Source organism: Zosterops lateralis (assembly GCF_965231275.1).
Source record: "Zosterops lateralis genome assembly, chromosome: 4".
NCBI classification, from domain to species: Eukaryota; Metazoa; Chordata; class Aves; order Passeriformes; family Zosteropidae; genus Zosterops; species Zosterops lateralis.
The window spans coordinates 63,333,658-63,349,684 of NC_139765.1; positions in this window are offsets into that span (position 1 = coordinate 63,333,658).

A 16,027-nucleotide genomic window follows, 5' to 3' on the forward strand; every position below is an offset into this window, starting at 1 on the left:
ATGCTGGTCTGAAATGTAAGCATGGCAACCATCAAGGGGTAAGACTGCTGGAGGAATGGATTTGTAGATGAGTAGTGCTGATTAGCAGGCCTGTAAACAAAGGTTCATTAAAAATCTGTTTGGTCTCTGTGCTACTGTCAAGCTCTCTTATTGAACTAAGAAATGGAGTAAAAATCAAAGGGGATTGAAAATTTTGTAAGATCTGTGTTTCATCTATTTCGGTACAGCTTTGAAGATACACTGTTTTGATAAAGCAGGCAATAAAAGCAACACAGCTTTACCTCCCTGAACTGCTCCAAGGGAAGAGCTATTCACTATATGCTCACTTTCTCTTCATGCAATAATTCATCAGCTGCAGACTCCCTGTTTTCCCAGTCAAGTTTAACCATTTTCTTGCCTGCTCCCTGCATGCAGTAACGCTAAACCCCTTCAGTAAAACTGTTGCTTCCTCTACAGGCACAGCTAGAATATGCATGAATAATCTGTACACTGTGACTCAATCGTTTCCAATTTAAAATAAAAGCATTTCAGAGCAGGTAGACTAGATTCCTTCAGCAGCTTCAAGAGTGTTTTACTAGCTAACCTGGGTGAATGTGAAAGTGTCAGAGCCCACTTGAGTGCACCACCTGCACCTACCCTGACCTCTAAACTCCTCATTGCAATCCTACACCATTGTCTCCTTCATATGATGGTAGGAAAAGCCACAAGAAGATGACTGATTTGCTGAGATTCATTCCCAGCCTGTACTGTGCTTCCTTCTTGGCAGTAAATTAAAAGTGGCTGAAATCATTGTTGGTTTATATGAAAAGCTCTTAACTTCCATGTTGCAGAAGTTAGAAGAAGTATATTCCATTCACCTCCTGATTATATCCTGGGTGATAATATTGTCCTTTTTACCCTGTTCTGCTTTGAAAACCACAGACTCAGTGATATTGCCATGTCTAGTTCACTGATATGTTGGCATTGGAGCTGCTCCCAAAAGCATTGCTCATTTAGGTTTGCACTAAGCAGGGACTGTCTTTCAGAGTTACTGCCAGAATGTTGTCAGATGAAAACTGAGGGCTTTATGCATTTTCCTTGTGTTAGCAGGGGGAGATGGGCACATGGAGACTGAGAACTCATTAGCTTGATTATCTTAAATCTAAGATGCATCTCTCTCTCTCTCTGTTTCCTGAGACCTAAGAAGGCATAGAGTGTAACTCACCCAAAGACATAACTCTTTTAATTTTCAGAAATTCGGGCTGTATCTTGGTAAGGGATCTCTGAGTGGGAACTGCAGGTCAACATCTCTGTCCAAGGAGTGCATGGTATTGCTGAGAAATGGAATGAGGAGGTGTCTGCAGACAGAGCAGTATTTCCCACTAACACAAACAGTGAAACTACTGTGATGTATATTGCACTGTTAGTGCCCCTCCTCATTGCCTCATTTTATTTCAGGTTCTTCAGGATGACTGTCTTGCAACTGCTGGTTCACTGGTATCTCCTGCCATAGTGAAAAACCCTACTGTGTCTGAAAAGACTTTCCTTTTCCAGTGAGAAATAGTGCTGAAGTGAGTTATCTCTACAACACAAGAAATGTTACAGGACATCTGATTACTTAATTTTGCTTTGCTCTAGAGGATTTTGCTTAGTCAATGAAAACAGTTAGACAGTGACCTGCCTCTGTAGCATATCTTGGTGTTTTGATTTCAGCCTACTGATAAGAATAAAAGGTCTCTATACTTTTACAGGGAGATGGGAAGTAAGAAACTGTTTAAACCCTGCTTTTAACCAATAGAAATTGAAAAGAGTGAGAATCTGATTCTTCTTATCTCAACTGAACCACTTTTCATCTGGACTACAGCAAAGTGAAATAATCAGTATCTTATGTCATCTTATCCCCTAGTTAAAACTGGTGAGGAATGATAAAGCAGCTATATTCCTGCCCTGAAAGAGGAATTCAACTCTTCAGATGGCCTTTCACATACTGGTATACTTTGTTCCTAATAGTGCCTGTACCACAGCTTGAAATTCCGGCAACGACTGAAAACTGAATTAATGAACCTTTGATAAAAATTGCCACACAGATCCTGCTATTGATATTCAAAGAGCCAAAAACATGTCAGGGACTATTTAACGGCAGTAGCTCTTCAATGATTAGGAGAAAACGTTAAATACACTGGGTAAAAACTCATCTGGTAGGAAGTCACAGTCATGAAAGGCTTTTTTCAATAGTAGAATATAATAAAGATGTAAGACCTAAGTGAAACATTACTAGAACTGTGATCTCTGATCTCTGATCTCTGTCTCCTGTGGCATCATTCACATCGGTGTAGTTATTCTAGTGAAGTGTGCTTTGTTTCATTTTTCTTTCTTTTCATCTACAAAGGAAAAAGATCCCTAACTAAAAACCTCAGTTCTGTAATGAGAAATGAAGTGTACAAGCCCTTGTTCTGTGAGATCCAAATGTATCAGACTGCAAAGTGAATTCACCTTTAGAAAACCAATTTAAATTCAAATTAAGGTCGTATTTTATGAATTTAATATGCAATAGTAGTATTGTTTTCTAGACTTTTGAAGTCTACTAATCACTCTGTGAAGAGTGAAAACAGGACCTTCCAAATTAAAGTGGTCATAAAAGAGAGGAAGCTATTCCACTTTTTTTTTTTTTTTTAAACAGAAATCAGTTTAAAACTTAGTTAAATGCTTATATTAGTCCTACTTAAATTCTTTTCTTTTCTTTTCTTTTCTTTTCTTTTCTTTTCTTTTCTTGTTGTTGTTTAGACATAATAGATAATATGGATAGGAAGACATTCCATTATATGTACTCTACAATTCACTCATGAGCACTGGATTCTAGGAAATGTATCACAATAGAAAACAAACTCCATAAAACTATGGTTTATCTTAAAAAACCATGCAACAAGAAGATACCTGCATACAAAAATATATATTTTCTATTTTCTCAGATACAGTAATTAATGTTTGATGAATACACATTTATACTAATGAAAATTTTAATTCATATGTATATATATGTATATATGTATACACACAAGTTAATGAGAAACATGATAGTCATAACCCATCAGACAGATATGGCAGATATCAATTTGCATTAGACTTTGCTCCTAGTGGTTTCTTGACTCACCATTAGATCAATTCCTTGCCCAGAAACATTTTGTCTTGTATCAGTGAGCAGGGGATGGCACGAGGGATTAACATCAACCTTGAGCAGCAGAGGTTTCACCAGCACAGCAGAGGAGCCTCAGGCATGGAACTTTGCAAAACCTGAAATTAGCAGCCAAAGCCTCATTCACTGATTTTTGGCCTGTAGGAAGGACAGCAGAGTCAGAGATTCCTGTGGGATATCTGCTCTGAGAAGGGCTGGACTTTGCAAGGCTGGTTCCATTGACTGGACCAGGCTTCACGCTGGGAAACAGAGCGACTGCTCTGGGTCAGACCAGCCTCTCTCTAAATTAGAAGCTTAACTCCAGTACTGATTTTAACCTTGAGTGAAGGTCAAAGAAGAGCTATAAAGGACAACAGCAGGACTAACATAGCCCATGGCATGCTTTCTTCCAGTCTTTCAGATTTGGAGATGTCCCTAATGAGGCAGATCACAAAGCAGATTGGATTCTCTGCTAGACTTTGACTGTTTGACGTTATTTTTTTAAAAATCAATTAAAAAATACTTAAGGATATTATTTTTCAGAAAAAAACAGAAATATTTTGACTTGTAAGGTATATTCTTATATGCAGTTGCAGTTGACAGAGGTCCCCCACCCATAAAACAGGCAGAAGCCAATTTAAATCTGGAAACTCTGTCAGTAAAATAATTTGTTGAAGAGTGTGACCTAATTAGCCATGCTAGAGGGGAATTTTAGTAGGTGAATGGTATTAATCATAACAGTCCAGAATACAGATGGCTCCCTTCTCCCTTGCATCCCTCCCACATGACCTCAGGGATGTCTGTGTGACTTTTGATCTCTGAAACCCCCTGCGTACCTACGTTTTTTACATTGTTTGAATGTTCCACTATTTATTTTTAATTAAAGTTTTGCCAGTTTTGAGAGTGCTTTTGAGGACTCAAGCAGTCTTTTTTCCCTTCTTATGAAACAGGCAGAGCAGCAGTTTTCACTTTGCTGTCTGTGACCTGTACTTTTCTGTCTGCATGTGTTTGCTTGTGCAGTTTGGAGGTCATGGAAAATACGTATATGAAAAAATTCTATTATGAGGTACTTTCTCTAATTCATTCTGTTCCTTTGGTAGTCAGTATCACACTCTATACAAAAGTTATTTTGGAAATAATACTTTCAAAGAATTCTTACACAGAATTATGACATTTCTATGTGTTAAGGATAACAATAATCACCTAACAGAAGATTATTTTTTTTTGAGTGCCCTGATCTGAGGTAAGGCTGGTTCACTGTTTCTCTTTCCATTGTTATTTTCTCAAGCTTCAAATGGACTTAAACAAAACAAACATACAGAAAAGCCTTTTACTCACAAAAGGGCTTTCAAAGTTCTTGAAAGAAGCAAGAAATAATTCATAGAAAGTCCTTGATGCTTACAGAAACCTCTGAAACTTCAGGATGACTGAAACTCTGATAGCTGAAACGGAAAAACAGAGGTCAAACCTTGAGATTTGAAGAAGCTTGGAAAGCATTTGGTTGCTTGGATGTTACAAATTTTTAAATTTACTATATAAAAAAACTTTGAAAGATTTAAGACCATTTTGTATAAAATATTTTCTCAATTTACAAAGATATTTTTATTATTTGCTCTGCTTTTGTTGATTTGAAATGATAGTGTTGGCTGCTTTCTGGTTTGCAAATATGGAGCTAAACATTTTAACTCTGCTTCTAACACATCAGAGATTATGCCTGTAAATGCATGCTCATCTGTATTTGTACATGTGGGCCATCCTATCCTATGAAAATCAGTGGGAAATATGTAAATATTTTGCAAAGTTTGTCATTTGTTTCAGCTTTTCTCAGAAATCTATTTCCTTTACCCCTTTTTTATACTAAAGGCTAAGAACAAACTATCAGCAAATTCAGTGAAAATCCAAAATAAATTTTCCAAATCCACTGGAATCATCTGGGATTTACAGCAGAGTGTTCAGTAAATGGCAGCACTTTGCCAATGCCCGTGGCAGGAGGAGCTCACATGCAGGGCTGCAAAGAGCTCAGGGAAAATCTAAGAGTGAAGGTGGGAATCAGGTGGGTGCCAGGTCCTGGGATGGATCTGTGCCTCCAGCACAACCCTGGGGGTGCTCCTGATGAAGCAAAGGCAGCAGACTGTGCTCACAGCATCCTCTGCCTCGGGGAAATACTGCAACAGAAAATTTCCCTGCTAAACTGCATGAAAACAAAACCATCAATAAACTTGAAATACTTCGATGCAAGGTCGGCTTCACATTCTTTCTCCAGTCTGGCTATAAAGTGACATCAGCAATGAACTCAGACTTTATGGCTGTTCATTTGTCACCAAGCCCACAACACTCCTCCCAGGCAGGGTAGTTTATGCAGCACAAACCAGATCCCCAAGGTGATGGGTGACTACCCATGACAAGTGACTGTCTGACAGGTGATTCAGATAACAGTGTGAGATTGAGGAGAGGAAAATCAGGATCATCCTAAAAATTCCTGGCCCAAGAAAGAATCCAGCAAATAGTAACACAGAGAAAAAATTTGCAGTGATCTAATATTCCTATTAGGTTATGATTATCTGCAGAGCTCGAGCTCTGCAGTCTTTCCCTCTTTCTCTTACTCTAATCTATGTGGGCATTTCTATTATGGCTGTCAGCACAGCGTCTGAATGTCTTCTAAGCAACAAGAAACAGTAACTCTTTTTACTCCCATCAACAAAATATGGACTTTATCTCAGCTAGCATGAAGTCTTCTAAAAACGTCAGTGTGCTGAGAAGGGGAGCATGGAAATTTATCATGGATACAACACCTCATTCCCCAGTCTGCTTTCTGCTCTATTTATGCATTGCTTTGAGTCTCTCTGTGACGATGGGAACGAGCTGATGTCTGTGGTATTTATAGGGTATTTATATAAGGAATGCTTCTTTAAGTATAGCAACAAGGTTAAGTGTGATGTAGCAATTCAAGAAGTGCTTTTGACAGCTGAGTACCCCCTCCCAGAAAAAAATATTGTCTGCTTTATTTTTTATTGCAAATGCCACTTAAATGTAAGACACTCAGCAATACTGCTTGCAGCACTGGTTCTGTCATACAGAGAAAGACACACATTGACCAGAAGTGACAAAATAATCACAAGTCATGGTGTAACAGATGCTTTAGTCACGTTTTATATGATGCAAAACTCATTTTTAAAATGTTGACAATAAGTGATGCTGCTTTGACAGATTTTGATTAAAGTTTTACCTCAGTCAGCCCCTGCTCTGCTGCTGTCCAGAGTAACAGGGGAGAAGCCTCTTACCTCCATTCACATTTCAAAATGAATGAAACTACCAACACTGTTTTGTTTGCATCTTCAATGAATAGAGAGACAGAGAGGTAATGTGTAAAGGTGCTCATAATTCTAAGAAAATGTATTTTACGCTCATCCCTCATATTAGTAATTCAAACTGTCATATTGTATACTTTAAGAACGAGACAGGAAGGAGCTTGTTCACTTTGTGAGTTTTCTTTTTTTCTCAGAACAGTCCTTTGAAACCTTATTTGCATTGAAAATAGTTATTGAAAAGCTGAGTGTCATGTCAGGGTTCCTATTCTACTCAGAGGATGTAATTTTGCTTTGAAAATTGGTCTCTCATCTTGAATGAGCAAATAAGCATCCTGGTGGATGCTAATTAGATGAACTTTTGTATCCCAAGTAGAACTGCTGAGAGCAATTTTGATGGACTGAATTTGCATCTGAATATGCTTTCAACTGGATCTAAAACACATTGTAAAATCAGATTGATCTCTCCAGAGTTCCCTCAATGGAAAAGATTCCAGTAATGTAATTTTATTTGGAAAGATTCAGAGTAAGATATTTGGATTTCTGTTTAGTTCCTAAGACTTTTCTATTTCTTTTCACTACCCAAATAACATATCTTAAAAAGTCAGTAAAAAGTGTTTCAGTTTTTCTAAAAGTAAACATTGAATGGTTCCAGCTTCTTGTTTCTGTGCTTTTGGGTCTTATCTTCAAGGAAAAATCTGTAACACTGATTTCTATCAGAATAAAGTCAAACACTGAAATCCTGAAATTCTTTTGAAAAACAACTTCCATCCTCAGATTTAATCTGTAGAGGGAGAAGCATTGATTGCTTAAAATGTTTCCAGCTGCAATAGTCTAAATCAGGAATTTAAAAATATTTTTTTATAGATGCTGCCTTTGCTAATGGCAGCACTGGGTATAATCACTGACAGGAATAGCACTGATTACTGGTATCAGGCAAAAGCACTTCCAGCTCTGACTGTCCGTCTATCCTTCAGAGCCAGCTTCCATACCATTATGGTTTGTGCTGTGATCCCACAACTGCTGAGGTTTGTACCAGGGGTTTTGGGCACTAGAGTATGCACTAACCTGGACTTGCATTGTCTCCCTACATCTGAAGCTGATGTAAAGGGAATTCTAAGTAGATTCAGGGAAACTATTTTTGGGAGAAGCTGTTGATTGCCATCCTTCCATGAGCAGGCAGAATTGGTGTGCACTTTTAAAATCTGTTCCTCTGCATCCTAAACATTCCAGGCTGCAGTAAAAGTGCATAATTACTTCATCTTGCCTTTAGACAAATGATATGCCAGTCTTTTGCAGTAAAAATACTTTTTTTCTCAGTTCCATGGAGCTACAGATTTGTGCTATTGAGGTACTGCTGTCATTCTTGTTCATCTGGACTCACAAAAATACTCCAACTTTTTTTTTTTTTTTTTTTTTTTTTTTTAAGCACGATCAGGGAAGATGAAAGGAGCTGTACTGCCTCTAAAACCTCTTGTGAATTATTGGTTCTGCTTGGATTTAGAAGATGAGTTTCAGCAGTGGTGAACATTGCAGGAGGAGGACAGGTGGTGACCAGTGATAAGGGATCACACCAATGGAACAAAGGCTATCCAAGACATCAGTCTTGTGTGGTTCCTGAAGTCTAAAATAAATCCTGTGTTAGTGCGAGGCATTACCGCCTGTAATCACTAAAGGAAAGACACCTTAGTGAACATATAGAGTCTCCTGTTTTTGAAGTAACAATGGTAAAATTACTGTGCTTCACTGAAACAGGAAGAACGAGCAGGAGATGCCTCTCTCCCTTCAGCAGTCTCCTCTATGTCAAAGTTATTTTTCTAAGGAATTTCCAACATGACTAACCTTATCCCAGTGCTAGACCTGAAGGAAGCCTTGATGAAGATATTTGGTGGCTACTTTTGTTTTGTGTATCAGAATAAACACAACTGAATCAGTCCTTTAAAATCACTCCTGAGAGTGGCCATCCTGAGATGGCCCATGGTCCCCACAGGCTCAGCTCCCAGCCCCAGCCTCCCTCCTCTGATGGAGTTTTCAAGGTGTAACACTGCTCCTGAGGAGCTGAGCTGCTTTTACTGCCTTCCACAGCACCTGTGTGCACTCAGGAGAAATGAGGAAGAGGGAGAAATAACTTTCCTAGGGTTTTGCTTTTCCTTTTGAAGGGAGATATTTCTTCAGTCACCACCTTTACTATCCCCCTGTGCTCCAGTGCTGTGAGCTGCCTCTTTGTAGCCAAAAGGAGGCTGAATTCATCAGATGCTCTGTTCAGCCACTGAGTCTGTGCTGTGATGAATGTTGCTGTGGGCAGAGGATGCAGTTGCAGGGAGCCTTTGAAGAGCCTGCAAGGGATGGAGGAGGGAGAACAGTGTCATCTTGACATCTCAGAAGCCCCGTCAGTTTCCAGGAATAAAGATCATCCATATGCATTCCTCACCCTTCCAGACAAAGCCCTGGCCTGTGCTTCCTTCTGAAGGAGAGCCCCACATCCCTCACAGTGGTTACATAAAGACCTGATGCACACAAAGGCAGGCCTGTGTTTACAGTGGCAGCTAGACAAACTCATAAACAATACCTCTCCCAACAGCACAAGTTCATACAGAATTCCAGTCTTCAGCGAGCGGGAAGATAAACATGAATCTGTGTTTTTCTTTTAAATAGAAAATCCTACAGCAAATGATGGCTTTATCTCTTTAAATGCCTGCTTCACAATTTTGGGAGATAAAGTTTGAATGCTTATTATAGGTTACTAGAAATACAAGAAACGTTTTGCTACAGCTAAGAAAAGCTTTTGGATGATTATGAGTTTAAAGCTTCATGTTGTATATGCTGCTGGATTAGCAGCCTCCTAACTGTGCTGTATTTTTCATAGCTGCAGAAAATGGCATGTTGCACTTGAATTGTTTGGGAGAAAATATATGTTGCATACGGATGGAGAGACTGGGAATTCTTACCCCCCGGAGAGCTCTGAAATTGAATGTAACAAAAACAACCCTTAAACTTTTCATATGCTCATATAAAGATGCTTGAATATATGCACACATGCACATTTTGGCACATCACTGTTCTGACTTATGTCCAGTGACAGACATTCTTCTTGTGGGCCAAGATTGCTTGAGCCATTTCTTTTCCAGAGAGACCTGGCTGAACATCTTCACCTCACTTGTAGTCAGCTGGCCTGTAGAGGGGTCAAAGTTAGGGTTACAGAATTTCCAGAGACCATATAATCAGTACTAGGTATAGCCAACTATAATAAGATGATTGTAGTCAGCAAAATCATCCAGGTCATCTTGCCCCTATGAAAAATGGGAAAAAAGAAACCCTTTCCAGAAAGTCCAAAAGCCTTTGGATTCCTTGTCACAAGGTATGAGGGGAAACATTATCCTAATGCTGTACTTGAGCTTCTTTTTTGTTGATGGTCAGCTGGTGTTGGTGACCTGGCGCTCTCCTCAGACAACAAAAAGGGTTACTGGAAAATGTTCATGCAGTTCTTTGGAAAAATGAACTGGAGATGTTAATCAGTCTCACTGAAGGCTGCAAGCTTCTCTGGGAAATGCTGTAGGCAAGTCTGGCCCTTTACTACGTGGCATTTTTTTCCTCTCATCAAACAAAATTTCCAAAGTAAAAAAGGTTTCCCTGCAAATCAGTTTCCTCAGAGGAAGAAAATGAAGCTGATGAACTTGGGAAAGGAAAACTCAGTGTTAACAATACAGAATCTCTCCTATTTATGAGGAACCCTCTGTTTCAGCCTGCCAGATTGAACAGTCATTATTAATCCCATTTTACTGTACTGATTACATTAAAATTATTCTTTTGTATTGTACAATACTATATAACACTGAAACCTTGAGGAGGTAGAGGCTAAACAGGGAGACTAACAAGAAGAATACATTACTCTACAAGCTAAAATAAAATCTGGTTTGTGGCAGCTTCAACCTGAGCAGGAAAGATCCACTTGCTAATAAACTATCTAGAGAGAGGGAGAAGGAGAGAGAGAACAAGCTGAACCTTCTGTAAGATGCCAAGTGGAAGTTTTTTCTTGGCTAACATTTTTTCACTCATGACAACTCTCACTCAATTCCAGTTGAAAGCATCTGCTTCCCTAGAATGGGCTTCAGCCTTCCCAACTTTTCTCTCTTGGCCTCACATCTGTCAGAATTAGATATAAAAACTTGCACCAAAAACGTGTATTTAAGCCTTTCTTGTTTTTTGTTGGCTATGAAAATATTCTTGCAATAATCTTTAAAGATACCACACATTCTTTTGCCTCAGAAATATGTTCTCTGTAATACCTCTTTTTCAATAATGTCTTTATGACCGCTCAGGGTACAGCTTTTTTACTTATTTTGATTGTATACATGAATTCCAAGATGTGTTGCTATTCTCTGCCATAAGGTGGAGGTTATTTGATTTTAGCATTCAGTTAATGGAAATGGAAACATTCAGGTACATTTAGATTTTGGCGATTTTTGCTTATTTTCATGAATTCCACTAGATGCCTTTTATATTCTTGTTGCAGAACCCATTTATGAAGAGAGTAACATTTCAGATTCCAGTTCAGTCAAGTGCTCAGTACTCCCAGCAAAGTGCCCGAGTCCTTCCACTGAGGACCTACACAGCAAGGTCTTTTTTGGTGTCAGATTCTCCTTCAAAGAGGTGTCTGGCTTCACATTTATGTTTAGAAAAGTCAATCTCTGCAGCAAAACCTTCTCTACAGGACTTCTTGAACTCATTCTGCTATGTGCTGACTCTTGGTAGCTCAAGCTCACTTGCTGAAATCTTCCCTCTCACTTTGTGGGGAACCACAACTCAGGGGAGTGAATTTTACTTCAAAATCTGCTTGTCTGTGTCTGAATCCCTTTCCCCTGTGTGAACTGCAGCATTCCCCAGCACCCAGGTCTGGGTATCTGACCTACCTGGATGTGAGAGCCTCCACCTCATTTTAGTTTCTTAAAGAACCAAGAAATTGAAAAGCAAAGGCTACCTCTGAAAATGCCATACTTTAAAATCAGTGAGTCTCTTTGCGTTTGGCTTTCTACTTCTTTTACTCCTTCTCAATCCATCTGTTGGATCTGTACCAGCAGACAGAACCACATGACTTTCACTACAGGATGAAATGACTTTAAATGGCAATGTGGCACTAGTGCAGCAATAACATCTCAGCAGCAGACAGGGTGAGATTAATGTCACAATTAGCAAGTGGATGTTTGATATCTTAACCTCAAGGACTCATTGGGCTTGTAAATCTGTAGGGGCTCAGCTGGGTTCTCACTTGTTACAGATCACAGAAATAATGTAAACAGGCATTCACTGGGGCCTCGTGGAACTAGAAAGTCTGTGTTTGCTTCAACAGTCTTCATAAAAAGTAGAAATCTTGTTATAGTATAAACACAAATGTATATGTATATAAACATTGTTTTATGGAAGAAAATTTCATAAACCTAAATTCAGTAAGCAGAAGTTAAAGCAATTATGTATTAAATACTGAACGGAGAAAGCAGAAGCTCCTTCATACTTGTAAACTCAGAGATGGCAAGAAAATATTTTGGGCATAATTCCCCACTGTTCTTGTCAACCTGAACAAAATTATAAAGAACAGCAAAACACCTGTGCAGGCCCTGAGCTGGGAGAGCTGAGGCACAGCAAACAGATCAGATCCTGAGAGTTTCCTGGGTGCCACTGTCAGCCGGTGCCCACAGACCCCAGTGTGTCCCTAAATCAAACAAAACCCACACATCTGGCAGGGGACAGCCCTTAATGATGGGGCTACTACTGCTCTCTGCTGGTGCAGAGTCAGACTCAGCAAAACACAAAGCAGCTCTGAGAAAGCCAATGCTGCTGCCTAGAGCTGTGCAAGAGTGGGCATTCCCCATCAGGTAGGTTCTGGCATTTTCAGCCTTTATTGTTCTTTCGTGTTGAAATAAATGCTGGTATATCTTCACACCTGACAAAGGGAATATTTGGGATCTATCACAATATTCTATTTCAAAAAAGACAAAGCTGCTTTTTCTGAACTTTGAAACTTTTCTGTTATAATATGCAAATTAAAATAAAACAAAAAAATCCACCCCAAACCCCAAATAAAGCAAACAAACAAACAACTCACCCCAAAACAAAACAAAGAAACCCCACAACTCTTTTGAAAGAGAGAAAACTATTTAGTCTGAAAACATACCTGTCCTTCATTTATTTCCCTTTCCTCTGAGTCTGGCCATTTTCACCTTCTTTCCATAGTTCCCATTCTCTGAAGCCCCAAAAATGTTGCACAATTATTTTCTCTATTTTCTGTGTCTTTTCAGAGGAGTATTTGTTTAGAAATTCAGATTGCTTACAGTATGAAAAAACACTGGCTGAGAAAGTGCACTGATAAACAAATGATAGTTTGTTTTTTACAAAAAAGATGTCTAAAGTATGTTATAAAGACCTAGATGTCAAGACACATTATTCAACAGAGTCATTATTGATCTCATGTAAATTAAGAAAAAGGAAAGAGACAGTGAAATAAACTTAGTAATTTCTACACACATACACATAAAAATACAGTGGGAATTCTCAAAGAGCCAACATAAAAACTAACTACTAATTGCTGTTCTATTACAAATACAACATGCAATGGAGCATCAATTTTAAACAGACCTCCTAAACAAGGTTATATTGGCTTTTCAAAAATAGCACCATAAGGTATATAAAAAATTTAAAATCAAAATAATCATGAGAAAATGTATCACCTATAGTACAACATGTTGTTGACATTATGCAGAGCAACCTGCTATGTTTAATTCATGGTGAGCTCTGAACAAAACTCAGTATCATGACATCTATATGGTGGGTGTAGCTTGCAAGCCAAATAACTGCCTATTTTACAGAGGAAAAATGTACTTAAGAGAGACATTAAGGCTTCCTTTTTACAAATCTCTGTTCCTAACCGGAATGAACATGATGTCCTCTTGAGCTGCAGCTCTTTACCACAGCTTGAATCAACACACACAACTTGTAAAAATATCCTCATATCTACTATGTTCTTTTCCCCTCATAAACTAAATAGAGTATCAGTCTATCTCACTCCTCTCTACACATCTTGCTATCACAAAACCACCCACTGAACAGTCTTGCTAGGTGGCAAATTGTAGTTTAGTATCTTTTGAGTAAGATCTCATGTGAATGCCTCTCGTAGCTGAATAATTTCATTTTACAGCTCCCTGCTCCTGTGTGGACAGGATTTGTACTCAGGGGTAAGCAGAGTTAACAGGTTTGATCGATGTGTGTTCAACATGTAAGTGCCCTTTGATCTTAGGCCTCAGAGGATCCTCATATGTGCTACTCCAGAATTTGTGATTTGCTTTAATGGGTTGTATCAAGGATAAGAAGCTTTCACAATTCTCATCCTCAGAGTCTCACTATCCTGTGATTTATGTGCCATTCCTATGCTTTTAAAATGTTACAGAAAAGGACAGTATTTATGGTAGGTTTTCTATGATGTTACAGAAAGTGGTTTCAGAACATGAAATGCATCATATAGATAGACATTTTAAGAAGGGTCTGTTACCTTTTCTGAGTGTCTTTCTACTTTCATTCACATTAATCAGATTTATATGTCCCAGTGGACAAAAGAATGGACTGAAGAGATTTTAATTCAATCTGTTAGGACAAGTGGCTGACTCAGAGTTGAGGAGCATGACCTTTCCTCATCAGTTTTCTCTTAGGGCCAATGTAGAAAATCTTCTTGTAATCCTCAGTGAGGAAAAATAAACCTCTGGTGTTCCTTGAGTGCCCTTTCTGGCCATTTTGTCCCCAGTACAGCTGGCGTGCATAGAGCAGGTTTCAGACTGTTTGAGACACCTTTCCTTCATCATTCTCAGCTTGCAGGATCAACTTAGTTTCTAGCTAAGGCAAAAATTCCAGTTAGGTTAAGGATTGGAATGTTTTATTATTATATCTAGTGAAGACACATTCCTGGAAAGATTTTCAGGAACCTCTGGCTATCATTTCACTGAAAGTCATTTTTTATGATTCCATCTCATCTCAAAAAATTCTTTTCCTTGTTAAAAGTTCCTGTTTTCAACATCAAGATGTGTACATAGACAGAAAAGGATAAGAAGTTGCCATGGCAGATATCACAGTCTTCACTCTTCTTCCTGTCCTCCTCTACAGCCTGCTCACCACAATCCTCCTCACCCCTCACTTTTTGGCCCTTGCAGGGAATTCAGGCCAAGTTCAGGCTGCTGCAGGGGTATACAGGGCCAGGCTTCAGTGCTGGGTGTCAGTGCAGGTTTGGCACTGCTGACCACGGCTGGGTGCCTGAATCCAGAAACTCAGCAGCTCCACAAGGTACATTCAGAAATACTTAATGACCTCAATGGACTAGCCAGGATTGAGAAGAAAGCGCTCCTGCTTGCTCTCTGGGGTAATTCAGCCCAAGCAGGTGCAGGTGACCTGGATTTCACCCCATGCAGTAGGAGCTGCTTCCCTTGAGCCCTTTCCCTGCCTCTCTGTGTGTGTCTGTAGGAAGGAATTAGAGGCACCCTGAGACTGCACTCCTGGGCATGGCTTGGCTGCTGTTCCTGCCTGGCCTGGGGCTGTGAGTGGCAGCAGCAGCCCCTGGAATGGGATTATTTGGGATGTAGTCACAGTGTTAGGTGGCTGCTACACACAACACTGGGTGCAGACACCACCTCAGCCAAGCTCCCTGTGCTGTCACCAGGACAAGGAGCTGCTGACTGGGCTGCAGGGGGTCCCCAGCACCCTGACCTGGGCTGTGTCCCCAGCTTGTCCCTGGGGTCCTGGTGGCACTGCCTGCAGCCTCTTCTCTGGGAGGAGCATGAGCTGGAAGCTCACTCCTGTCACTGGGCACGCTTAGGCCTCCCAAACTTCTTCCACATGAGCTGGAAACCCAACCCAAGCAGTCTGACCTGTGTGAGCTTTCAGGCTGTGGTGTAAAGCCTGTTTGACTTTTCAGACATTTGCTTGAAGAATATGTTTGAGATATGTTTACTCGTGGATTTTTTTCTTAAAGACCTTGGCTTTTATTATGCCATCAAGGCATGAGGAATTGATGTTGATGTCACCATAGTTCAAATCATTCACTTCAAATTAGATTTATAGCTGGAAATGAATCCAGAATCCTTACCACTGGAAATCCATTACTTTCAATACAAACAAGAAATTAATCAAGTGAAGAACTACAAATGAGGCAGCAGCAGAAATCCAGGCAATGCAAAATGTATTTTGGCTCTTCACTCCCACTCCTTCTGGGAGACCTACACACCCTGATGGCCCTGGTCATGCAGACAGCTTGCAGTATGCTGCTGTTCAGTGGCCAAGTTTCCTACTCTAATTAAATTAACAAGAACACAAGGAGTCCCCGGTGAAAATTGGGTTAAAATATATATTAAAAAAAAGAAAAAAAGAAAAAAAGGACAAAGGCAGAAAGAAACCCTTCATAAATTATTCTATTGTAAAAGTAAGTGTTTTTTCAAAGCCAAATTTCAGTTGGATATTTTTGGAGCTCTGTTATGCTCTAACTTCAGCTGGCAAATAAGTACCACACAGGTGCTTGCTCACACACACCCCAAAACCT